The sequence below is a fragment of the Dasypus novemcinctus genome, chromosome 4, assembly GCF_030445035.2.
Source record: "Dasypus novemcinctus isolate mDasNov1 chromosome 4, mDasNov1.1.hap2, whole genome shotgun sequence".
Lineage (NCBI taxonomy): Eukaryota > Metazoa > Chordata > Mammalia > Cingulata > Dasypodidae > Dasypus > Dasypus novemcinctus.
In genome coordinates, this window is record NC_080676.1 from 6,106,957 (window position 1) to 6,132,691 (window position 25,735).

A 25,735-nucleotide genomic window follows, 5' to 3' on the forward strand; every position below is an offset into this window, starting at 1 on the left:
CTGTAGAATGTCATTTTGCCTCTCTCTCTCTCAGTGTAAATTCAGTCATTTTAGCCCCCATCTGTTTTCTTACCAAAATTCATGGCAGATGACTTTTTGGATTATCCTTTCTAGTTTTCCTGGGTGATGCCATGCCTCCCTGGTCTTCTGGAGTCTGGATAAGTTTCAGTCCAAGGAACTTCCTCAATGGACACAAGGGTACAGCTGCATTGGGCACCACCAGAGCAGGGGCCAGGGCAGGTCTTCTATGGCCATTTTCCTGTCTGGAGGAAAAATAACAGATTCTGCATTTTTTTCTTCTGTGCCTTCAGGACCCAGTTCAGTCTCACACATACAGGTAATCGATCCATTATTTGGCCAGTATCCTAGCTTGCTCTTGGGATGGGATTGGAGACTGGCTTCCGGTTAATTTTTTTTGGTATAATTAGGTAGGAAGGTGGAGGCAGGTGCCTGAAATCTCACTTTTGTTTTAACCTTCACATATTTTCAACTAATATTCCATAATAGAAGTCCATCAGCTACTCTGTATTCTATCCTGCTCCATCAGTACTGACTGCTCCCTAGGTTGCTAAAGGATATTGTTCTGGGATTTCCTTTACCCTTATTTCTAGACTGGTTTCTGGATTCTCTGGATTCTCTTGGTTTTCTCTTTTTTAAAAAGTTTATGGGAGAATTAAAAAATAATACAAACCCTATACAGAGACCTCCCACATACCCTTATCTCCCAGATCCACCAATTTTAACATTTTGCTACATTAGCTGAATCATTCTATTTATCTATCCATCAATCTATCAATCCCTCAATCTATCCATTTTCTATATATAAATGCATTTTATGAATATTGGAGTGTTGGCTGTGTGTATCCTGCTCCTTGAACAGTTAATACTGCCAGGTACATTTCCTAAGAACAAGAATATTCACTTATGAAATCACGTTAAGTGCAGTTTTCAAGTTCAAGAAACTTAACATTGATATAAAGCTTATAGTCTATATTTCAATTGTTTCATATGTCCCCAAAATGTTCTTTTGGACCTTTTCTCTTATATTATTAGATCCTGTCCAGGGCCATGTATTGCATTTAATTGCCATTGTCTGTTTAGTTGCTCATTCTTTTTTTTTTTTTTTTTTTTAATTGTGGGACTGTATATACAACATAAACTTTCCCACATAGCATTCAGTAGGATTTACACTGTTCTATAACACTGTTGCAGTACCCTCACCATCTTCCATTACTAAAACTTTCCCATCTATCCAAACAAAAACCCTACATCCATTATGCATTAGCTCCCCAGTACCCCTGCCCCCCTACGCTGGGGAACCTGAACTCTAAGTTATGTCTCTATGAGCTGGCAGATTCTCTGATAGATATTTTCTTTGAAGTTACTGTGGGGTTTGTTTTTTTTGTTTGTTTATTAATGAGGGAAGTGAAAGGGCTTATTGAGAAATGAGAAAAGGTGAGAATACACATTTGAGATTTGAATGTGGGTATGCTGCAGGGTGAGACGCCCGATGTGACTGGGGCTGGGTCTTTTTAAGGCTGGTCTTTTCTCCTCTCCCTTCCCCATATTAAGGAGGAATCTTAGCTAATTGCTGTCCTGATTGTCATGGGGTTTTAATTTAATATTTTAAATCTATAACAATCACATTTGCTTTGATACCAACTTAATGTCAATATATATACAAACTATGTTCCTCTAAACCTGCATTCCCCCATCTTTTTGTAGTTCTTGGCACAAGTTACATTTATACATTTTGAGTCCCAAACCACTGACTTATCAATTTATTTTATGCATTTGCATTTTAGATCCTGTAGGAAGTAAAAACTGGAGTTATAAACCAAAAAATACAATGGTATTGGCATTTATGTTTACTCACGTCATTACCTTCACCCTTTATTTCTTCTTGTGGCTTCATTCTATTGCATATCATCTTTCCCTTTCAATCTGCAGAACTCTCTTTAGCATCTCTTGTAGGGCCATGCCAATGGTGACAAACTTTTTCAGCTTTTGTTTATCTGGGAATGTCTTAGTCTCTCCCTCATTTTTGAAAGACAGTTTTTCCAGACATAGAATTTTTGGCTGGAGATTTTTTGTTTTCAGCACTTTAAGTATATCATCCCACTGGTATCTTGTCTCCATGGTTTCTGATAAGAAATGGGGACTTAATCTTATTGATGCCTCCTTGTATGTAGCACATTGCTTTTCTCTTGTGGCTTTCAGAATTCTCTCTTTATCTTTGGCATTTGACAGTTTGATTTTAAAGTGTTGTAGTGTTGGTCTTTTTTGATTTATCTTGTTTGGGGTTTGTTGAGCATCTTGTATATGTATATTCATGTCTTTTACTAAATGTGGGAAATTTTCAGCTATTATTACTTTAAATATTCCCTCTGCTCCTTTCTCTCTTTTTCTCTTTCTGAGATCCTACAATGCATATATTGGAACACTTGATGGTATCCCACAGGCTCCTCAAGCTCTGTTCACTTTTCTTCATTCTTCTTTCTTTTTGCTCCTTAGACTGGATGATTTCAATTGTCTTATCTTCAAGTCACTAATTCTTTCTTCTGCCAGCTCCACTGTGCTATTGAACCCAAGGGAATTTTAAAATTCTATTACCGTGGTCTTCAGATTGGTTTGCCTTTTCTCCATAATTTCCATCTCTCTATAGACGTTCTCTTTTGTTCACCTGATTTCCTTTTGTTCTTTATTCATGTTTTCCTTTAGCTCTTTGAGCATATTTAGGACCAATTTTTTAAACTTCTTGTCTGCTATGTCCCATGTTCAGTCCTCCTCATTGATGGCTTCTAATCCTTTAACCATCTCCTTTACCTGGGTCATCACTTATTTTTTCTTTATGTTTTATAATTTTTTGTAGAAACTTGGACATTTTGCTATTTTAATGTGTTATTATTGGAATTTAGACTCTGAGTCATCTGTTCCTTAAGCTTTTTATCCAGTTAGGGTTATGAAAGAGCTTTTCTTGAATGGCAGGAGATAAAAAAAGAGAGAAGGAATAATAGAAAACACCTATCCCAGTCTTTGCAGATTGACCTGTTCTAACACTCTTCTTTAGAACTTATCCATACAATGAGTTTAGAGAATAGCTCCTGCCCAGAGTATAGGGGCCTCCCTGATCCTTTCTGTGCACGTGTCTTTTCTTGGGCATACACTTGTGATCCTAGGAATTCTCCCATTTATGCAGATGCAAATGTCCCCTCTTCCCTGAGAAAGTGTCTCTTCATGGTCCTGGGCACTCCACTACATGTCTTACAGCCAGCAATCCCTTGTCCCAAGCAGCCACTTGACTGCTTTCCTACCGTGTTCTGTAGGAGAGCTCTGTGAACTGCTTTCTCCACGCAGGGCAAATTCTGGGATGGCAAGTCCCTCAGGCCACTGCCAGACAGAATTGGCCAGACAATACTCCTAGCATGTGCACAATGGTAACTCTGCTCCCTTCAGAGCGGGGAGCAGGATCCACAATGGGAAATGAGCTGGCTCTGTGCTGAGCAACTAGAAGAGGGACCATCTAGGGCACCACAGGATTCAACCGCTTTTAAGTAGGCTTTTCTTTTTCAGCTTGTCGTAAGGTTGGAGCAGAAGTGCCTGGGCACCTGGTGAGAAAGGAGGTCAGCTCCTCTGGTTACTCACTGCATGCGGACGGTGAGTAAGGTGCAGCATTTGTTATCTTAATGGCTGACAAGCATCACCTCCCTGTGCCTCTTTAAAAGACACCCTCTTGGCTCTAGGAGTTGCCAAATTCCATTGCTCAGTGCTCCGGCCTTGGCTGTGATCTGTTTCTTGGGAGGCTGGGGTGAGGAGATCATGAGAATCAACCTTTAGAGACAGAAGCTATCAAGATTATTTAGTTGCTTTTAGGAAAGTCAGTTCTTACCCGCAACCATGTCTGAACTATACCCCAGTTCTGTGAAGCATCTGCTCCTCCATCTGCCCCACAACCTCCCTGATGTTACATTGTAATATATATTCCCCAACTAACCCATTCAACAGTACCATCTACCTGCAGACATTTCAAGCGTGTAACTTTTATGTGAAAAAAAACCACACATACAACAAATGCAGATGAAAATCCCCCACCGCTTGGGGGGTCCTTTAACTCTTTTTTGGAACTTTGGGAAAGATTTCTGCCAGTTCTTGCTGGTTGTACAAAGCTTCTGTGGAGGAGTGAAGCCCTGAGGCATCTTACTTTACCATCTTGATTGTATTGGGACCATCCCATGCCTTTCTCTTCACTTTTATTTTTTGGTTTACTCCTACATTTAACCAAAACATGTCCCCTAGTAGATTCCTAATAGCGGGAGTTTAAGTGGGGAAAGTTTCAAACTTTGTGTCTGCTATCTTTATTTTACCCCTATGCTTCACAGATGGTTTAGTTATTTGTAGAATTCTAGGTTGATAACCTTTTTCCCTCTGACTTTTGAAAACATTGCTTCCCTGTTCTCTGTCATCTAGTTTTGCTGTTGGATGGTAGGATATCTTTTGGATTTTTGTTTGTATGGGGTATGTTTTTTTCTTCTCTCTCTGGGTTATTTTAGAATGTACTGTTTAATCCAATACAAATTTTTTGTTCTTTGTTCCTTTTTCACTGGCTACCTTTATAGATAGAATATTTTCTATATCTGAGTTGTTGCTGTTTTTTTCAAGTTTTCTTTTCTGTGCCATGCCATTATTGTTTTGGTTTTCTTCGAGTTTTTATGTATTTTTCTTTTTTGGCTAGTGTTGGTTTCTCTGTTTTGGATTAGAATGAAGAAGGAAGGCCCACCAGAAGCTCTGTGGGAGGTGTGTGTGGAGTGGAGGAAAGGCTTGTCCATGGATTTTCTTCACAATGATGTGATTAGAGGGTGAGCCAGCTCCCATATCAGGGAGCCCCCAAATATCAGTAACTGAAGGTCTTTTCTCTGTTTTTGATAAATTTCTCTAGAGAATAATCTCCTATTTCTATCAAGAAAGGTATATGCCTGCCTGCCTGCTGCTGAGAGTGAGGAAGGGGACAGGTCTGGGGGCACCACGGTGACGTCTTTAGTCCTTCACTTAATCCCACCTCCAGCGCTTCACCTTCTCCAGAGAGTAAACTTCCTGTCTCCCACACAGGTGAGGGGATTGGGATGGTGGTCTGGCTACCTGGGAGAGCTCTGGGGGCTGGAGGACCCAGCGGATGTCTGCACAGATTTTCTACAACTCCCCAGCTCGCATATATCACGTATCACCTCTGCTTCCCAAGTACATGGGGCCTTGAAGGCCCAAGTCTCTTGGTCTGACTCTGCGGGGGAATTCGGTTTGCTTCCTGTTGGCGGAGCTCCTTTGCAGGCACAAAGAAGTTGCTTCCTCTGCTCCTCTCAGGCAGTCCTCACTCATCCCTCTGCTCTCTGTCCTCCAAAACCTTGTTGAACTTGTTCCTCCACTATCTCCTACCTTCCCATTCTTCTGTTGGTGGATACTTTTTTATTCAGGAACGAGAGGGGATCGATAGGCATGGCCAATCTATCATCTTTGACCAGAGCAGAGCATGGGCCAATTCTCTCCTCGATTGCAGCAGTCTTGTTTCTGGGCAGGCCTTTGGGTGAGGGCCCTGGTGACCCAAGTCAAAGCAGACCTCGGGGTCAGGGACTCTCCCAGGGCTGCGGCCTTAGGGAGCATCCAGGAGGGAAGACTTGGAGCAAGTCAGACTCCACTGGTGACCCAGCCTCGTCCACTGTGTGGGGAGCCTCAGTGCCCAGGTCTAATGCCAAGGCCAGCTGGGGGAATATTTGGGGCCTGCTAACTATTTCAAGACTTGTTTTCCTTCTCATTGGTGTGATCTCGTCACACCCCAGGCCCTGCCCAGTGCTGTGAGTAAAAACACACAAATCCTGACATAGGAGACCTTTGTATTCTCTGCAAATTGTTTGAGACTGCACATGAACAACTTAAAAATGATCTCAGGAAATTTTCAGGAAAAGAACATTCCAAGCACAAAGGGAGGGAAGGAACCCATGGAAGCAGGCTAGTCAGATAGGGAATCAATAAACAGGTCTGGAACCTGGCAGAGAGTCCATGTGGACATCAATAACCCCAAGATAGCTGCTGGAAGACCCCCACTTCCCCCCCCCACACAGGATCCTGCCTTCCAGAACAAACACTTCCTCTGGAAGCCAGGAGAAGCCCCTGATAGTCCCCAAGGACTTTATCATTGGGGCCTCGCAGGGAATCGGTAGGTGGGGTGATCAATCAAAACAGCAAACAGCTGGAACTCCTCCCCTGCCATTAGCAAAGGGGTGGAATAATTAATAGTTTAAAAGGCCAGGTGCAAGGCCTGAACGAGCTCTCTCTTGCTCTCTCCTGCCTCTGGACCCCGATTCTGGCTGCCTTCTCCCCTGCTTGGATCATTATGCAAGTAAACCTGGGCATTTATAATCTATAATGGGAAATTTTAGCCTGTAAATCAGCACACTTAACCATTTTTCAATCCCTTCCTCTACCTGGGACCCCTGATCTGTCATTTTTTCCCAAATCTCGTCCTTCCCTGCCTAAATAAATGACTGGCCTAACTCATCTGATGTGCTCTTGAAATTCATTTCTGAAGCATAGTCAAGAACCTAGACAAAATCCAGTAATAGCATGGAGGAGAAAAACAAAGGAAGACAGGCTTGTGGCAGCTCCAGCAGCAGCCCTCCAGAGCAGGGCCGTGGTTTCATAAGCACATTTCAGCTGCCCTGTTTTAGGTTCCTTGCCTCAGTGGGAGAAGCACTGTCTTCTGGGTTCCCCAACCAGAGCTGGCCACATCCTGGATTCCTCCCTCCCCTTAACTCTGATATCTGTTTGGCAACAGAGCTTGCTGATTCTACTTCTGGATATCATTCAGTTCCATTCCTTCTTCACTCTTTCCATGGCCACTGCCCAGGTCTTTTCACAGGACAACTGCAGGAGTCACCATTTTGATTCTCTTATTTCCAATTTCAGACCCCCCTCCAACTGCCATCCATCCTCCAGGCTCTTGCCTGCACGATCCTATTATCACACTAAAGTAACTGAACTTAGAATCAGCCTTGATCAAGCCCTGCCCGTGCAGGCAGACTTGTCTTGACACTTTGTCACATCTACTCCCCGAACACAGCCCGACCCTGAGGAACAATCTGTCTCTTACAGGAAGGTTTCCTGGAGAGAGGAGGAGATGTTACATCACAGCCAGCCAAGCAAACCTTCCTAAAAATCTCGAGTAAACCCCTCGGCGGGGTCCCCACCTTCCTCTCCCCACCCACAGCAGGCGGGCCCCAACCCCCTCCAGCCTGCTTAGCAAACACAAGTCCTCTCCTTGCGTGTGCCTATCCCCTAGCCTCCCCCTCCTCATGCCCGCCCCTCAGAGGGGGTGTGCCTCTGCAACACAGATCTGATCAGGTCTCTTCTTGATTTAAAAAACTTCTTTGAAGGTTTCTTTCTGCTCTCTGGATGGAGGCCAGACTTGGCCTGGCTCAGGAGTTCTGCACACCCTGGGCTTGCCCTGCCCTGCTTCTCCTTTTCCTAGATGCCAGCAGTGCTGAGTGGAGCGGCTGAATCTCCAGGAAGCCGCCCAATTCTCCCAGTCGATCCTCAGATGCCGCTGGTTTCCCCCGGACACCACCTCCCAACCTCTCTCAGCCTGCTCCATGCTCAGGACTGGCTAGATAAGTTGCAGGAACCAGTGCAAAATGAAAACATGGGACCCGTTTTCAAAAATTACGAATTTCAGGGCAGTGATTGCAGAGCATTAAATGGAGCGTCGGGGCCTTCTAAGCGAGGCACCCCGTTTGACCGCCCTGGAAGCTGGCCCTGCCTGCAATCTTTCTGCTCATTTACTGAAAGCATTCCGTGTGCCAGGCTCTGTGCACGGCACTGGAGATCAAACAGGAAAGAGACACGAACTGCTTTCCAATAACAATATAAATACAGTGTAATAATCACTCTTATTATGGCATTATTAACATGTTAGGAATATAGTAATATATTATCATTATAGTGATAATAGTGTAAATATAGTTATGATAACAGCAGTGAGAATCTAGCAAAAATCTGTCGATGTTATAGGAACTTACGATGAACCCGGAACTGTGCTAAGAGCTTTGTATGAATCACCCTCATTATTCTTCAGCCTGGATCGCAGATGTGGAAACTGGCTCAGAGAGGCTAAATGACCTGTTTGGTTTTTAACAGCAGCTCGGAGGTGGAGTTGGGTCTTCAACCAGGGTTGTGTCTCTTGGAAGGTTTGCCCGTTTGTAAATTTGTGTCCCTTCTCCCTACCCTCATGTAAACCGCTGCCCTCGCTCTGGCTGTCTGGGCTTCTCTGGAGGAGTCTGGGTATTCTTCTCTAAGGCCGCCCTCTCCCACTTACAGTCCCAGATCGCCCCCTCCCAGCCCCCCTGGGAGCCCACCTCCCCCCACGGTGGCCTCAGCTCCTGTCCCGGTCTGTACAGAGAACATGTAGCCTGACCTAACCCCGCGCCCTGCAGCCGCCACCCAGGGTCCTACGCTCGTCTTGCATCAGATCCCAGACTCCTTACACACAGTGGCTGCATCTGGCTGAGTCTGAGAACAGGTGCTGCCCCATCCGCACCACCCGCTCTGTGGCGGGACTTCAGCTTCTTAAAAGCCTCTCTACCCAGTTGTCGGTTTGGGGGGAGTCAGGGTGTGGGAGTGGGGTATATGGGAACCTCATATTTTTTAATGTAACATTTTGTGTGATCTATGTATCTTTAAAAAAAAGGTAATAAAAAATGAAAAACAAAAAACCAAACGAAAAAACCCAAAAAACAAAAAACCTCCCTATCCACCTCCAGGGAGAGGCAGATCCCCTCTCATGCATATTCCTGCATTTTCTGGTCTCTGGGGCATCCCTCTGCCAGTTCTTGCACACTCTGAGGTTGTGTTCCTGTGAGAGGATCACTTTACATTTACATGGCAAAATAAATGTTTAAATGTTGGGATAAAACATTCCATGGCAAGAGGGACAGATGCCGAATAAAAAGACTTTCTGGGACGGTTTATTTCAGAAACAGCTTAAAATGCGCAGGTTGTTTGGATGGCAAAGGATATAAATTTCAAACAATACTTAGGCAGCAGCTAGCTAGCTGGAGGGAAGATGTCTCTAGGAGTTGAGAAGAAAGCTACTTCCATTGGATGGAAGAATAATGAGCCATGGAACTTTAGGGGCATAATGATTTTTCTTTCTCTCCCTGCTTCGGTCACATGAAAGTGAGAAGAACAAGAGGAGACCAGAGAAGAGGCACTTCTCTATCATTTCTCTTGTTTCCTTCCTGTGACTTAGAAGGAAGACTGGGATGCAGAGAAGTCACCAGAAGTTGCAGGAACTGGTTCAGAGGGGCTTTTGGTATCTTGCTGTTCTGAATCCTCAGGGATATTTCCCAAGCTCTATTGGGACTTGATTCCATGATTTTTAAAACGGGGTGAATTAGAAAGGGTTGGGACGACACATCTTCTGCAGTTGTGGCTTCACTACACGCTCAGGTGCAGCCACTTCCCTGGACCCTGTGCTGCTCAGCCTCTGGGGGTGCTTCACCCCCAATAGGAAGCATGTCAGAAGGTCCAGGCTGGGTCAGGAACTCTCTCCATGACCCTGTTGGCCCATCCTTTCTATTACTTCCTCTGACTTTCCCACAGTTCTGACTTGCTGCCTGTTCCACTCTGATCGGGCTCATGCTTGTTCTTCCGTCTCTCTTGGGCATCCCTTGGTCTCAGATTCACAGCCAGCCTGCTCTAGCCCCCAATGACTCTCCTGGTTCTTCTCATCAAAGTGCCAAGGATAAGACCAAGGTCAGGCTCCACCATGGTCAATGGCAAAGATGATGCAGCAATTCGTTGGAAGACATTGGAGTTGATTTCTTAAACTTCTTTCTCAGTGATTACTTATTCCATTAGTATGTGCTATATATAACTATTTACCTTAATATGAATAATTAAATGAAAGAATAGAAAATTTAGTCAAGTTCTTGATCTTAGTAAGCCTATGATCAAGGTATCCTACCAGGAGATGTTAAGAGGCCAGAGCCCAGGCTTTTCAAATAATCCCTTAGACAATTAATGTTTGGAGATGTTGTGACATCATCCCCACTTACTGTCCAAGCCGCTTCCATGCTATGCATTTCTCTCTGTTCTCCATGTCTTCAGTCCCCTATGTTGTTAATTGCCAGGTCAGTCTTCCTGAAACACTACTTTTTACCATCCTATGCTGACATTCCTGCTGAGAGATCAAGCCAAGCTCTGCCGGCTGTGGTCAGGACCCATTTTGTGTCTAAACTAATTATACCCACTCACAGCATTGAAACCCAGCCCTCAAGAGCTTTGCAGAACCTCAGCAGATCACCATGTGCTGCTGTGCTGCTGTTTGTCCTTAGTCAGCTAAGGGCTCCAAATCTTTTTTTTCCCTAGATTTATTTTTATTTATTTCTCTCCCCTTCTTTCCCTCTCCCCTCACCCCAGCTGTCTGTTCTCTGTGTCCATTCTCTGTGTGTTCTTCTGTGTCTGCTTCTATTCTTGTCAGCGGCACCCGGAATCTGTGTCTCTTTTTGTTGCTTCATCTTGCTGCGTCAGCTCTCTGTGTGTGCGGCGCCACTCCTGGGCAGGCTGCACTTTCTTTCATGCTGGGTGGCTCTCCTTATGGGGCGCACTCCTTGCACGTGGAGCTCCCCTATGCGGGGGACACACCTGTGTGGCATGACACTCCTTGTGCACATCAGAACTACGTGTGGGCCAGCTCCACACAGGTCAAGGAGGCCCTGGATTTGAACCATGGATCTTCCATGTGGTAGACAGAAGCTCTATCTATTGGGCCAAGTGCACTTCCCCAAATCTTCTTTATGAAGAGTTGAATGATGCCCCGGAGGTTGGGTTTTTGTTTGTGTTTGTTTGAAGGAGGCAACATGTGGGAGTTCTTTCAGAGAGAAGCTGGAAGTTCCCATATTATGTCTTCTGTTATCTGGAGACTGAGGTTTCCTGGAGTCAGTGCCCTGGAACTTTCCACCCAGGATTTGCCCCTGGCACAGCCCTCAGCAGGGTGACAGGGGTCCTGCTGGTGCTGGCACCAATCTCAGAGCAGTAGGAATATCCTGAATGTGCCAGCTTTCTTCAGCAGACCTACTGAACCTCTTTGAACTTCTGCTGTGACCTGGCCAGTTGCTTTTACCTACATTACCCTGTAAATTCCACTACCTTCTACCTTCCTGCCTTTGGAAAGCAATTCCCCTTGTGGTTTGACAGGTCTGGCTCAGGCTCAGTCTGGGGATGTGTCCCCGACCAGCCTCAGTATACACTTCTTACTCCTGGGCCCAAATTCCTACTGCAGATCAGTCTGTCCTACAAGATCAATGTGCTGGAATGGGGTGGAGGGCTCTCTGGGAACAAAGGTCCGGGCCTGATCTAGGGTTAGAATGACCTGAATTCAGATCCCGCCAATAACACCTACTAGCTGTGTGATCACGGGCACATGGCTTAACCTCTGTCTTCTCGACTGTGACTGGTGGATAATGATGGCACCTCTAACAAATAGCTGACTATTGCAAGAATCAAATTGGATAATTGATACCAAATAACCAGTATTGAATGGACTCACCAAATGTTTTAAAAACCAATAAGCCAGTTTTGGTTTCCCAACTGCTAAAACAAATACCCTACAATGGGTTGGCTTCATAATGGGGATGCATTGACTCACAGTTTCAGAGGCTAGAAGGCTTGCTTCCTCCTCTGGTTTGCTATCTTCTGGCTGGCTGGCAGTCTTGAGGTTCCTTGGCTTTTGTGTCACATGGCAATGCACACCATGGTGTCTTCATTCTCTTCTGAGTTCTGTGACTTCCAGCCTCTGGCTGCTCCCTGTGGCTTCCTCTCCTACGTCCTATTTCCTCTGCGTATGAGGATGGCAGCCATATTGGATGAAGGTCCACCTCATCCAGTTTGGGCACAGCTTAACTAATAACATCTTCAAAGGTCCTATTTACCAATGGGTTCATACACATGGGACCAGAAGTTGGCACCTGAACATGCCTTTTCTGGGGAACATGATTCAATCCCCAACAAAGCCTTTGCCACAGGCTACACTGTGCTGATCTCAAGTAGCTTCATGCACACAAGGCTGGTCTGCTCTCAGCCTTGAGAGTGCAGAGGAAATGCTTTTTAATAAACCTGGGCCAAATGCTCCCCTCAGTGCCCCTTTCCCTCCCTGACCACATTGGCTCTTAACAAAACAGGAGTATTAACATTCATTTATTATTGAATGTATTTCCTTAATTACATACCAGGGATTCTTGCAAACCCTTGGGGGAGATGAGAAAAGGAAAGCATTCTTCTCATATTTTCTGATAAAGAAACTGAGGCAGTGAGTAAGCATATGCCCTTCAAGTTATTTCGCAAAGTTATGGTACAATGTGGGAGAAACACAGATCTTCTGATCTCCCTGCCATGGCTAGTCCTTTTTGCCTTGCTGCCACTCCAGTGAATTTCTCTGTCAGCCTGTCAGGTTTGTGCACAATGGTTTGCATGATCTGGACACTTACTTCCACTGAAGATCCATCTGGCCCTGCAGGCCTCCTCTCCCCTGCCTCCGCCATCTTGGTAGCCAGCTCTGTAACACCATCTGAGCTGAGGTCAGGCTTGGGTGGGTTGCAGGGGACAGAGAGGGTGGAGACTTGGAGCCGTCACAGGACTGGCCTGGGTCCCCATCTTGACAAAGCTGCCAAAGACACACAGTCCCTTTCCTTGGGGAACTGTGTTCCCTAGTGTCATGGGCCCATCCTCTTCCCTGGTTTCCCTTCCCTCAACCCCATTTGGTGAGTGATCAGAAGAAAATGGAGTATCATGATTTATTGAGAATAAAGATCCTAGTGCAGAGTCTACATTGTAAGTCAATGTGAACTGGTTGACTGGGCTAAAGGAAGTTACTGAAATTTAAAGAACAAACAACAAAAAAACAAAGCAAAAAATTCCAGTGTCCCCAGCTTATGGCTTCTTGCTCTTGCAGCTGAGAGTTGATGTAGGAAGGGTGAAAGCATTGGCTTGGGAATGATGGGGAAGCTCCAGGTCTCCTGGCCCGTCATTGCTGACCTGGCCTGGACTCTGTGTCTTTACTCCAAGGCAGCTCTCTGACGACAGCCAAGGTGGCATGCACGTGAGTGTGCTGCCTCTCCACCAATCACCTGCCAGGGCCCCCGGAGCCTCAGTTTAGTTAGGCAGGTAGGGTGGGGCACCATGGCACACTTTGCCCTCCTGCCTTCAGCCATGTAGCACCAGCATTCTCCGTTCCAGTTCCGTGGGAACCAGACCAGATCCAGGAAGTAATAGATAGAGGAGTTAAGTTCTGCTCGTTTGTTTGCTTTTGTCCTGGTTTGCTGTGATGCAACTCTTGTTTTTCTGACCCTTTACTCACCTGCAATTTTGTAAAATGCATTTAAAAACTAAAAAATGACATGCTAATTATTGAATACTTAGCAAATAAACAACCCCCCCCCCCAAAAAAAAAAAAGAAAATAATATTTCACTATTTTACCATCCAGAGAGTAACCATTGTTACCATCTTGGGGTATAAAATTACAGACCTTTTCTTATGGCTAGATAGATAGATATCATATTTGTATAAATATACAACAAAAAATAGGAATGTACTACAAACTCACTTAAAACAATTTTATTAATGTTTTTCTACATCGTTATGTGTGATGATTGCATAGTATTCCATTGCAGGGCTGTACCATAATTTATCAATCTAATTCTCTCATGTTGGACATTTAATTTTTTTCCATCCCCTTTTTTCTTGGCAATTACAAACAACATTGTGATGATTGTCATGATAATTTGATATCTGTGTATATCCTAAATTAGTTCCTAAGGTACAGGAACTGTTTTCCAACTGCATTGTCTCCCATTCCCATATGGATAGACACATCAGTTTGTGTGGTAGGTTGAATAAGGTACCCTGACAAACACCTGCTCTTAATCTCAATCTGCATTCCTGGATGTGTACCCATGGAAAATAAAACCTCTTGAAGACTTTATTTTTAGTTAAGATGTGAACAGCTGAAGCAGGGTGGGCTTAATTGAGATAACTGGAGGCTTTATAAAGAGAAGTCACAGAAGCAAGGAAGGAGAGGACATTGCCATGTGATGGTAGACAGGGATACAAGCCAAGGAGCCCCAAGAATTGCCAGCATCTAGCACCAAAAGGCTACAGATTTTGGGGAGAAAGTAAGCCTGACTGATACCTTGATTTTGGACTTCTTTTCTGAGCTTCAAAACTGTGAGCCAATAAATTTCCATTTCTTAAGCCATCCGTTGTGTGGTATTTGTCATAGCAGCCTGGTATACTAAGACAGCTTATCACAAGGCATGCTGGGCATGCAAGGCCCTGTGAATGGAACCCTATTAGTTGGGGACAATCATTGGGTGTGGCAGGACTGAGACCAACAATGAGGTATGGCAAAATGATATGTAGCCCCTGTGGGGGACGCTAAGGACAGGACAAAACCTGTGCAGGACAAAACCAACTCTGTCCCTCCCACTCCCATTCCAGTGGCTGCAGAAAAAAGTAAGGAAAAGAGGAAGAAGTGTGTATTTGTTTCCTATTGCTGCTGTAACAAATTACCACCGATTTAGTGGATTGAAACAACAAAGATTTACAGTTTTGGAGGTCAGAAGTCTAAAATCAAGGTGTTGACAAGTCTGTGTTCCTTCTGGAAGCTTCAGGGGGAGAATCTGTTTCCTTGCCTTTTCCAGTTTCTAGAGGCTGTCTTCAGAAGGGAGCCCTGGATTTGACTGACTCCTACTTTCCTGCACCCCAAAAGAGTTGAGTTTTAAGTTAGAAGTCACTGATCCCTTAAACTAGCAAATGAAAATTTCCCCCACTGAGTGAAACTAGGGGATCAGAAACTAAATTAAAGTCTAGATAAATAAAGAGTACATTATTGTACACCTGACTTCTCTTATCATTGTGATTATTTTTAAAAATCTGCTACATGCATATTGCCAAATATCCCTCCAGAAAGGTTTTATTAGATGATATTCCCTGCAGTTGTGAGTGCCCCTTTCTTTTGTTTCCTTGCCCACACTAACCTCTATTATATTTTTCTCTTATTTTTGACAAACTGAAAGGGGAAAGTGATACAGTTGTTGCTTTATTTGGCATTACTTTAATTATAAGTAATGTTAAATATTTCTTTCACAGGTATTTGAAATATATTTAATTTGAGTATGATAGTTATTTCCTAGTTTCTCTTTTCTGCTTCTAGAAAACTTTGTACATGGCTCGACTATTGTCAGAGATGGCTAAGTTTTCTAAAATCTGTTCTCTCTTGGCAATAGTAGTGTCACATGGATGTATTCAAGATGGCGGGCCTCTGTCAGTGTGGTGGGAGACCCCATCTCTTGGACTAGTATGCAAGTGAGAATTAAACTTCCATTTTGTTTGAGCCACTGAAGTTTACTTTGCTGTAATACACAGTTCAAACACATTTCAATCTTCCTTTATTTGTTCTTTTCTTGGGGGGAGGTGTATTGGTAGTAATAATAATAACAGCTACTATTTATTTATTAGTTGCTCTTTTTTAAAATTGTGGGAATATATATACAATGTAAACTTTCCCATCTCTACCACTCCCAGGCATAACATTCCGTGGGATTAATCTCGTTGACAATGTTGCGGTACCCTTTATTGATTCTTAATCAGGTTCTTCTTCATTGAACTGTGAGCAGATACCTTGTTTTAGTCATCTCAGTAGCTCATTTTACAGAGCAGGTTTTCAATAAACATTGAAAACGAATAAAGGAATGGATGAATGAGCTGCATGTTTACTTGAAAACACTCTTTCTGCTTCTCATCGTTTAGTTTTCGGAGACAATGTTTGTTCCCATTGCCAGGGGAAAAAAGGGAAGTCATATGTGTGAATTATATGTTAACGCCCAAAGCCAATTCAAAGAAATGTTTCCACTTACACGATGTGATCCATTCTCTTACCTGGTAAGTCAGCGTTCGGAAGACGCTGCAGTACAGTCTCCTGACCTCCCAGGTGACGGGAAGAAAAGGGCTCCTGATGGCTGTTTATCGTGGCGTGACCATTACCACTTCAAACCCAGTTCATGTGAAACTTCAGGCCTCCTACCTGGAAAAGAGTAATTTCTTATCCCACACTGGAAGTTAAATGGGCCCAGCGAGATCCAAAGAGCTTAACAAATCCTCTGCTTTGTCACAGTGAAGACCTTTGCCTAATGCAAGGTCTTATCCTGCAGATTGCTTGGGGCCAGAAGATAGCCTGGTTAATCTAAACTGCTCCTTCCCGACAGTGTTCACTGAACTGGGTTTTTTGTCTGTGAGTAAAATGGACCAGATCTGGGTTGGTTGCCATGGTGACTCTATCAGGAGCCTCTGGGCTCTCTGCCTTCCTCTGCAGACAGATCCTACCCAGTGGATGTCCTGTGGGGTGTGGGTGCCTCAATCCACAACCTTCTGGAATCACCTTCCCAAGAAGGTAAAGTTCTTCATGAAAATACAGGTCCCTTGATAAGGGAAATGGGTCTGCTTATGCCCTCTGGGACAGGGCTCTCTTTCTGTATGCTGTGTGTGTCTCCCCCAGAAAATGATCTCAGGAACCCTCACCCATTAGCTTTCCAATCAAAAGCCCTCTCATCAGGGTGATAGGGCTCTGGTTCCCTCACCTCCTTCAGCCTGGTTTTAGGACCAGTCAAGGTTTTATGAGTTTGGGTTTTGCCATTCCTTTGTAGGTTTGGAAATATAAGTCTAGCCACATGGAGTTCAATTATCTCCTCATGGGCTCCAGGTCAGCATCTCTGGCAGCTGCCCTGGGGTAAGAAATGTGGCTTGGCTCCTGGCTCCTTCCCAGGAGGTCAGCCCCCTGTTCATCGGGGGCACTCTCGAGGGCCTCCTGGGCACCTGGCTCAGCCCTCCTGCACCGATGCATGACGTCCCTCAAAATGATGCTTCTTGCCCTACTTCTGAGGAAGGTGGGATTGGCACTACTGATGGAGGTTTGAGTGCTAGACAAAAAGGTCTACTTAGTCTTCCCTTTCCAGATAGTAGCCTTGTTTCCATACATTTGAATATATCACATCAATTAAATAGTGTCCATTTATGTGTCATATTCAATCTCTAATTCAATTCTCTTTTCCAGACTTGATTATTTCTGGTCTGGAAATAATCAATTGAACTGGTCCATCCATATCCACTCTTGCCCCTCCCATCCACTGTCCACGTGGCAGCCAGGGGGACTTCTTAAAATGCATACGGGATCATGTCACAGACAGAAAGCCTCCCAGGTGCCCCACCCCTTGCACTTGGGGTAAAGATGTGGCTTGCAGGGTCCTGGCTCCCGCTCTGGTTTTCATTGTGTGTGCATGCTCTCTCTCTTTCCCTCCCTCTCCCTGCCTGTGCTGGAGCCCTCTGGCCTGCTTTTAGCTCCTCTCTGCACTGGGCTCATGTATACCAAAAGGCCTTTGCCCAGGCTTCTCCCCTGCTCGGTTTCTCTTGCTACTCTTTTCATCCACATCACCCTTAGACATCTTTCAGTTCTTGCCCTAAGTGTTATTTTCTCAGGGATGTCTTCCCTGGCCAGCTAGACTAAGCCAAATTCCTCTGTTACATGACTCATGGAATTCTGGAGCATGCTTCCTTCACGGGACTCATCTCTGTGGGTAATTGCACACTGATTCGTGTGACTGTTTGATTCATGTCCCTTACTAGATTGTCAGGTCCACGAGAATAGCATCTGAGTCTGTTTTCGCTCATCGTACTTCCTTACCTAGCACTGTACCTGGCACACAGTAGGTGCTCAATGGATGTTTATGGAACAAATACGTGGACTGTCACAGTTATAAAGTACAGATTATTATGCTTATTTCCCACATGAATAAATTTAGGCCAAAATGTCTTAATTTCCGTTGACTGCTGATAGATTAAAAAGTAACAGAAACTTTAAAATCTGATGTTAAACCCCAGGGACCATATTTAAAAATTGCTGTTTATGTCCCGTTTACAGACTCGAAGGGGCTCAGGGGACTTGAGGAGCCTCTGAGGGGCATTCTCAGCTGCCACCAGGCAGTAGGGGTGCTCGGGAACGCTTAGAGGGCGCCATCAGAGGTTAAGGGGACCTAACCTTCGGGTCCAGGGAAGTAGAAGGTTCGAACCTGACCCACTGCCCGATCCAACACTCCTCTTTGTAAACACACTTCGCCTCATCCGTCTGCATCCTCCAGCCCCCAGCAGTTTCTGGTCAGGGTAGGTGCCCATCTTCTGAGCTCCCACAGGGCCTAGTGGTGACCGCTGCCCGAGCACTTCCTTATGCTTGTATTACAATTACATGCTTTTGTTAATTGCCTACGATTCTGAAAACTCCTCTTTCACCTCCTTATCTCCATGACCCCAGCCATGGATTGCAGTGGTTCTTTATCCCACCTGCCCTGGAGAATCTCCTGGTAAAGGTTAACACATCCCAGTGCCTGTACTCTCAGCCAGGCGGGTCGGGGTGGGACCTGGGCCAGTCATTTTTCAAATCTTGCAAATGATGGCAACGTGCAGCCAAGCTGGTGAACCTCCGGGCTGGAACGCTCAACGAGCACCCCCCGGCGCGCGCGGCCTGGGATCTCCTGCCACCGGGTGTGTGCGCGCGCGTCCGCCTGTGCGCGCGTGCGCGTGCGCGGTGCTGGGCGGAATGGGCCTCGGCACTGGGAACCGCCGTGCAGCGCCCTTGCTCCCCGTGAGCCTCGTGCCTGTTCAGGATCGCTTGGCGGGGCTGGGGAGTAGGCGTAGGCTGCCAGGGACCAAGCAGCGGGGAGGTGGTTCCCAGAGACCCGTTCCTCAGCTCCAGCTCTGGACCGAGCCGCAGGGCAGCGAGTCAGCAGTTTGTCCGCTTTCTTCTGCCAAACGCAGCAACAGGAACATTTCCTCCCCATGCCGCTTGCTATTTGGAGGTCCAAATCAATTAAATTTTCTCCGGTTTTGCAGATGGTGCATTGATTTTTGTTGACTTATTAATTCATCTACTCCCTCAGTAAGTATTGACTGATGATGGGGTAGAGTACAGAGCCAGCTCTGAGGGTCACATGAAGGAAATGTTGCACAGGTGCCCTGCAGAGTTTAAACTCTGTCTGGGGAGATGGTATATGGACATCAGCGGGAATATGTTTTCCCAGTAAGAGGCCAGGCGTTCGGGCAAGACAACCTGGTTTGATTGCCTGGCCCACTATTTATTAGTTGTGGACCCTGAGAAACTCACTTTACCTCTCTAAGCCTCAGTTTCCACATATGAACATTTCTCATCTGTGAATGATAATAAAAACGACACCATAGGGTTGCTGTGAGCATTAAATGAAGTCATTCCTGTAAAGCATTTAGCATAGTACTTGGCAGACAGTAAAAATTCAAGTGTTAGCTATTATTATAGGAAAGATGGCAACCCGGGTTAGTGAGTGAGCATGATCGAGAGTGAAAGATACAGAGGAATTTAGAGAAGGTGGAGATCAATGTGGTTAACGGGGCTTGGGGAAGAAACCTAAAGAAGATGGAAATTGAGCTGCTTCTTGGGATGGGTATGATCTGAAAAAGTAGAGAGATGCAGAAAGGACATGCAGGGGTGTGGGTGGGTGTGAGAGTGGGACATGCATTTGGAGTTCATGCACTTGCCAGTTGAAATTGGCAAAGCAGTTCATTACAGGCCTGCACCTCACCTCTGCTCCCTGGGCTGCCGAGGAGGCTGATATATTAATTGGTTATGTCCACGAGTCCCCTTCTAACCCTGCTTTCAGCTAGCCTGGTGATTTATCGTTCCGGACCAAATGTTCCAAAATGCCAGTTGCAGAGCTGTAAAGTCTAAATTTGGAATAAGAGTCCTGTGTATTTAGAACTTCAAGTGAAAATTCTAGATTCTGAGATCAAGTTAAGACCACATTGGCCCTTTAACTGCAGTTAACATTTCCCTTAAAAAATTTCAACCCTTAAAAGCTTCTATTTGAGAACTAGCTTGCCAATATTTATGTTCCACTCCATTAGCATCACCAGGGCTGACTCTCCACTTTAAAAGAAATGCATTTGGCTGGAAGAAATCACTGCTATTTGCTCATTTCACATGTTCATATAAACACACACACACACACACAGGCAAAGAGACACGGCATGGCACATGTACTTGGTCCCCTGGAAAAGTTGTCCTGAGAGATGTCTTCTCTCTTTTTTAATTTTTAAAAACTTCATTTGCTTTTATTTTCATCAGGTCTTTCTTTTTCCAAATTCAGCTCTCAGCCTTCTGGAGAACTGAAAGACAATATATTATGATGTCTCTAATGTTTATTCACAGGGCTAAGTGTATTTTACTATGCTAAGATGCCCAGTATGTAGCCAGTGGAATTTAGAGTTAGGACTGCTACAAATGCCTTATACCACAGAGATAAAGTCATGGACTTTTGAGGACCATGAGGAAAACAAAAGAGAATGGGACTTCTTTTTAACTCAGATCCATCAACTGTTTGATTTTAAAAAGTCCAAATATGATGATGACAACCCACCAAAAAAGGATTTGGACATGCTCCTTCTACTAGTTTCAGAGCCCATCAGAAAATACACATATAACTATTATGTGATTATGTGATTAAAAAAATTTTATTGAAATATATCACTCATAAATAATAAATGTATAATAGTTGTGAACTTACAAAACAAACACATGTAACATCACACAAACATATATAACATCTCACCTTACCACCAATAACTTGCATTGTTTTTAAACCTTTTTAACTAATGATTAAAGAGCATTATCAAAATATTACTACTAAACAAAGTATTTTTCCCCTAACCAATCCGATTATTATTATCTTTATATCATTTATATATGAACATACATAAACAATTAAGTGTATAGTAGAAGTTGTGAACTTACAAAGCAAACATGCATGACATCATACAGGGGTCGCATACATCAACCCTCCACCAACACCTTGCATTGTCATGAGACGTTTGTTAAAACTACGAAAGAATACTGTCAGTCTTACTACTAACCATAGTCCTCATCTTACATTTGGTGTGTTTTTCCCCCAACCCACTCTATTATTATTTTTTAAATATATTTTTTTGACAGAAGTTGTAAACTTATAAAACAATCATGCACATGTGCAGAATTCCCAAACAACACCCTTCCATCAACACGCCACAATGTGGTATGTCATTTGCTGCAGATAGAATAATATCATCTGCTTATTGCCATGTCCATAGTATACATTTGGCTCACATTTTTCATACTGCCTCAGTATCAACACAGTACATCTTTTGCATAGATGCAAGAATATTATATAATTACTGCTAACCATAGTCCATAGGTTACTCCAGCTGTATTTTTCCCATGCTTCTCCACATTCCCAACACCCTGCAGTAGTGATATACATTTGTTCTAGCTAACAAAGGATGCTTTTGCATCTGTACCATCAACCACAATTCTCACCTACCCCTTGGTTTACTGTGCTATCCATTTCCTGGATTATTCTCAAGCATTCTGTCAATTTGCATTTACATTACTAGACTACCATTTTCAGTCACATCCCCATTTATAAACTAGTTGTTACTCGCTGTGTGTTACCATCCACTCTATATATTTCCACAATTTTACAGCAAAGTTAATTAAAACTTCTACATACATTAAACATCAGTAGTCCACTCAGTCCTTCTCTTATCTCCTTTAAGAATCCACCACCTACTACCAGGTCTTGAAGCTGTTTTCCAGTAATTTCTTCTAGAAGTTTTATGGTTCTTGCTTTTATTTTTAGCTTTTGATCCATTTTGAGTTAGTTTTTGGATAAGGTATGAGATAGGGGTCCTCTTTCCTTCTTTCAGTTATGGGTGTCCAATTCTTTCAGCACCATTTGTTGACTGGATTGTTCTGCCCGAGCTGTGTGAGTCTGACAGGCGAGTCAAAAATCACTTGACCATACCTGTGAGGGTCTGTTTCTGAACCATAAATTTGGTTCCATTGGTCTATTGTGTCTGTCTGTAGGCCAGTACCATGTTCTTTTTACCACTGTAGGTAGGTATTATGATTTAAAGTCTGGAGATGAGGGCTCACTTTTCCTTTTTATGATGTTTCTAGCTATTCAGGACTCCTTACCCTTCCAAATAAATTTAATGATCGTGTTTTCAATTTTTTCTTTAATGCTGGTGGAATTTTTATTGGGATTGCATTAAATCTGTTTATCTATTTGAGTAGAATTGATATCTTAAGGATATTTGGTCTTCCAATCCATGAGCATGGAATGTTCTTCCAGTTATTGTTATTTAGGGCTTTTTAAATTTGTTTTAACACTGAGTTGCAGTTTTCTGAATATAAGTGCTTTACGTCATTGGTTAAGTTTATTCCTATTTGAGTTTTATCTGTCATATTTTATTTTCGCCACTCTTTTGACACTTTCAGTTACTTTTATTGATATAATCTTCATTTCTAGACTCTCTTCCATGCCCCTCTCTCCTGTCTTTTCTTTTCAGGCTCTAGCACATCCTTTAGTATTTTTTGAAAATCTGGTCTCTTGCTTAGATATTCTCTCAGTTTCTGTTTATCTGTGAACATTCTAATTTCACCCTCATTTTTGAAAGACCGTCTTGCTGGATATAAGATTCTTGGCTGGAAGTTTTTCTCCTGTACTATCTTGAATATATCAGACCACAGTCTTCTTGCCTCCATGGTTTCTGGTGAGAAATCAGCACTTAATCTTATTGGATATCCTTTAAATGTTATGTATTGCTTTTCTCTTGCTGTTCTCAGAATTCTCTGTCTTTGACCTTTGACATTCTGATGAGTGTGTGTCTTGGAGTTGGTCTATTTGGATTTTTTTTGGATGGGAGTATGCTGTTATTCTTGGACAGGGATATCTATGTCCTTCAATAGGGGTGGGAAATTTTCTACCATTATTTCTTTAAATATTCTTCTGCCGCTTTTCTCTTCTCGTCTTCTGGGACACCCATGACACGTGTGTTTGCATACCTTTTGCTGTCATTTAGTTCCCTGAGACCTTGTTCAATTTTTTCCATTCTTTTCTTCATCTCTTCTTTTGTATGTTTACTTTCAGAGGCCATTTCTTCAAGCTCACTAATCCTTCCTTCTGCCTCCTCAAATCTGCTATTTATGATTCCAATGTTTTTTAAATTTTATTGATTGCACCTTTCATTCCCATAAGATCTACTATTTTTCTATGTATGCTTTCAAATTCTTCTTTGTGCTCATCCAATGTCTTCTTAATATCCTTAATCTCTTTAGCCATCTCATTGAATTTATTAAGGAGATTTGTTTGAACATCTATAATTAGTTGTCTCAACTCCTTTATGTCATCTGGAGGCTTATCTTGTTCTTTTAACTGGGTCATAGCTTCCTGTTTCTTGGTGTGGATTGTAATTTTTTGTTGGTGTCTTTGCATTTGGCTTACTAGAGTATTTTTTCTGGGTGCCTTTTTCTTTCTAGTTTAGGACTTCCTATCGTTTCTCCCTTGCTGGTTGTGCAGTAGAAGCCAAGCATGTAGTTGGTGCTGTAAGCTGTGAAGGCTCAAGCTGCCCTCATTGAACCAGGGACCAGTGAAACTTCTTCCAACTTTTTCCTTTGCCAGGGGCAGGGACAGAGTCACAGCTATGTGGAATAATCCACATGCAGGCCTATACTGTAGTTGTCCAGAGAGACTGATGGAGCTTCACATCCCTTTCTCCCCTGCCTGGGGCAGGGATGGAGCTGCAGGTGTGGGCAGCAATCTAAGCAGTGCAGGTCCTAAGATGACTGCAGTTGCCCTGGTAGACTTTTGATTTCCAGTCTATGCCAGACAAAGTTCCCTGCAGTTACCTGTATAGGCTGGTGCAGGGCTCCTCAGGCTCCTCCCTGCCAGAGGCGGGGCTGAAGCCTAGGTGGGCTGCAGGCTGATCTGTGTGAAAGAAACTGTCATCCCAGCTTCCCCTGAGGCTGGGGGCGGAGTCAGAATGGCAGCTACTGGTCTCTTTCTGACTTGGGCTGGTTCTCACCCCAGCTGTTCCCAGGGTTATCTCTTAGCCAGCCAAGTCTCCCAATCAGTAGCTGAAATCGGCAGCCAACCGTCCCCTCCTCCCCTGTTTCTGGGAAACAGAGCTTCCAATTCCCGTCACAGAGCAGCTCCTAGGGCGGCTTGTGCCACAAGAGGAGGACAATCACTGGCCTCCGCAGCTTGGCTGGTAATTTCCTGGAGCAGATCCCCTCAGCTTCCTCCCTGCTGGAGGTGGGGCTGGGGCCTAGGATAGACCTGCAATCTGCCCTGGATGGAGAGAAGCTGGTCCCCACCAGCACTGGGATTCTCCGCCCTGCTTCCCCTCGTGCCAGGCATGGAGTTAAGATGGCGGCTCCCGGCCTCTTTTTGACTTGGACAGCCTCAAACTTTAGCTGTTCTCAGGATCATACTGTAGCCCATTGAATTTACTCATCATAGCTGAAACTGGTGCCTAACTGTCTCTTCCCCCCCTGTTTTGGGGAAGTGGAGCTTTCAATTCCAGCTCCCAAGGCGGCTTGTGACTGTAGTGGAGGATGGGCACCGGCCTCTGGGGCATGGAGCCTCTACTTATGAGTCTTCTCTGCAGATGGGCATTTTCCTCCTTCCACTCCTTCAAGGACATTGCAGGGTGCTCTTCTGGTCTCCTGGAGCCCCAAGCAGGTGCTTCAGCTAGCTCCAGAGAGCTCTGGGTGTTTACTAACTGCCCTGTAGCAGGAGCTGACTCTAGGAGCTCCTTACTCTGCCACCAACTTGCTGGTTCTCTAGGTCAGTGATTTTTAAAATCCTTTTTGGTGTATGTGTGTGAATGAGTGGGTTCTTTAAGAATTTGATGTCAGCTATAGATGCCTTCCCAGAAAAATGCTTATGAACACATTACATACATTTTCCTGGGTACAATTTATTTTGTTGCATTGCAAGCATATCTTTCACATAGTAAGAATATAAAAACAATTCTTAAAAAGGTTTATGATCTTAATGTCATAGCTGCATGCAAAAATTAATAGCTACTTCCTGAAAAACCCTAATAAATCAAAATGTGCAAATAAAATAAAAAGTAGAATGTAATTTAGTTCAAAAGAAAATTTCGTAAGACGATTGCTATTTGGTTAGAACAAGAAGTTGATATAGAGGCATTTTATTTTTTTGGCATGCTAATACAAATATCTTTCATATCCAATCAACTAAGACTTTTCATTTTGCTGACAACAAGGATAACAAATTTCACAGGTTACTTGTAATGGTAGTTGGTAGTAAGAGCCAGCATTTTCACAGTTACTCTGACAGATGAGGGTAGGCTTGTGTCAGGGAACACCAGAATCCTCTAGAACATTTTGAGTTGAATTCATGCAACATTTTCTTTGTCTTCAACTCAATGGGGTCAACTTTGTCAATATCTGAATCATAAATGTTGTCTATGTCTCAAAGGAAAGAATCAGGACCATACATTTCAATTTTAAGGTCATCCGACAGAAGTAATCTTCAAGGTCATATATCTGCCAATTTGTACCTTTAAGACCGCTGGTAAGGCCTTTCTGTTCTTGGCTCTGACCTCCAGAGGCCCTTGCTCTACCAGTTCAAACACCTCTTCCACAGTGGTAGCCTCATCAGGAGAGTTTATTATGTTTCAGCAACAACCATAATGGAATCTGCTGAACCTTGAGTCAAGAGTTATGGCCCATTCAGAAGGCCAAGCATGCCAATCAAGTCACCCAGGCATGAA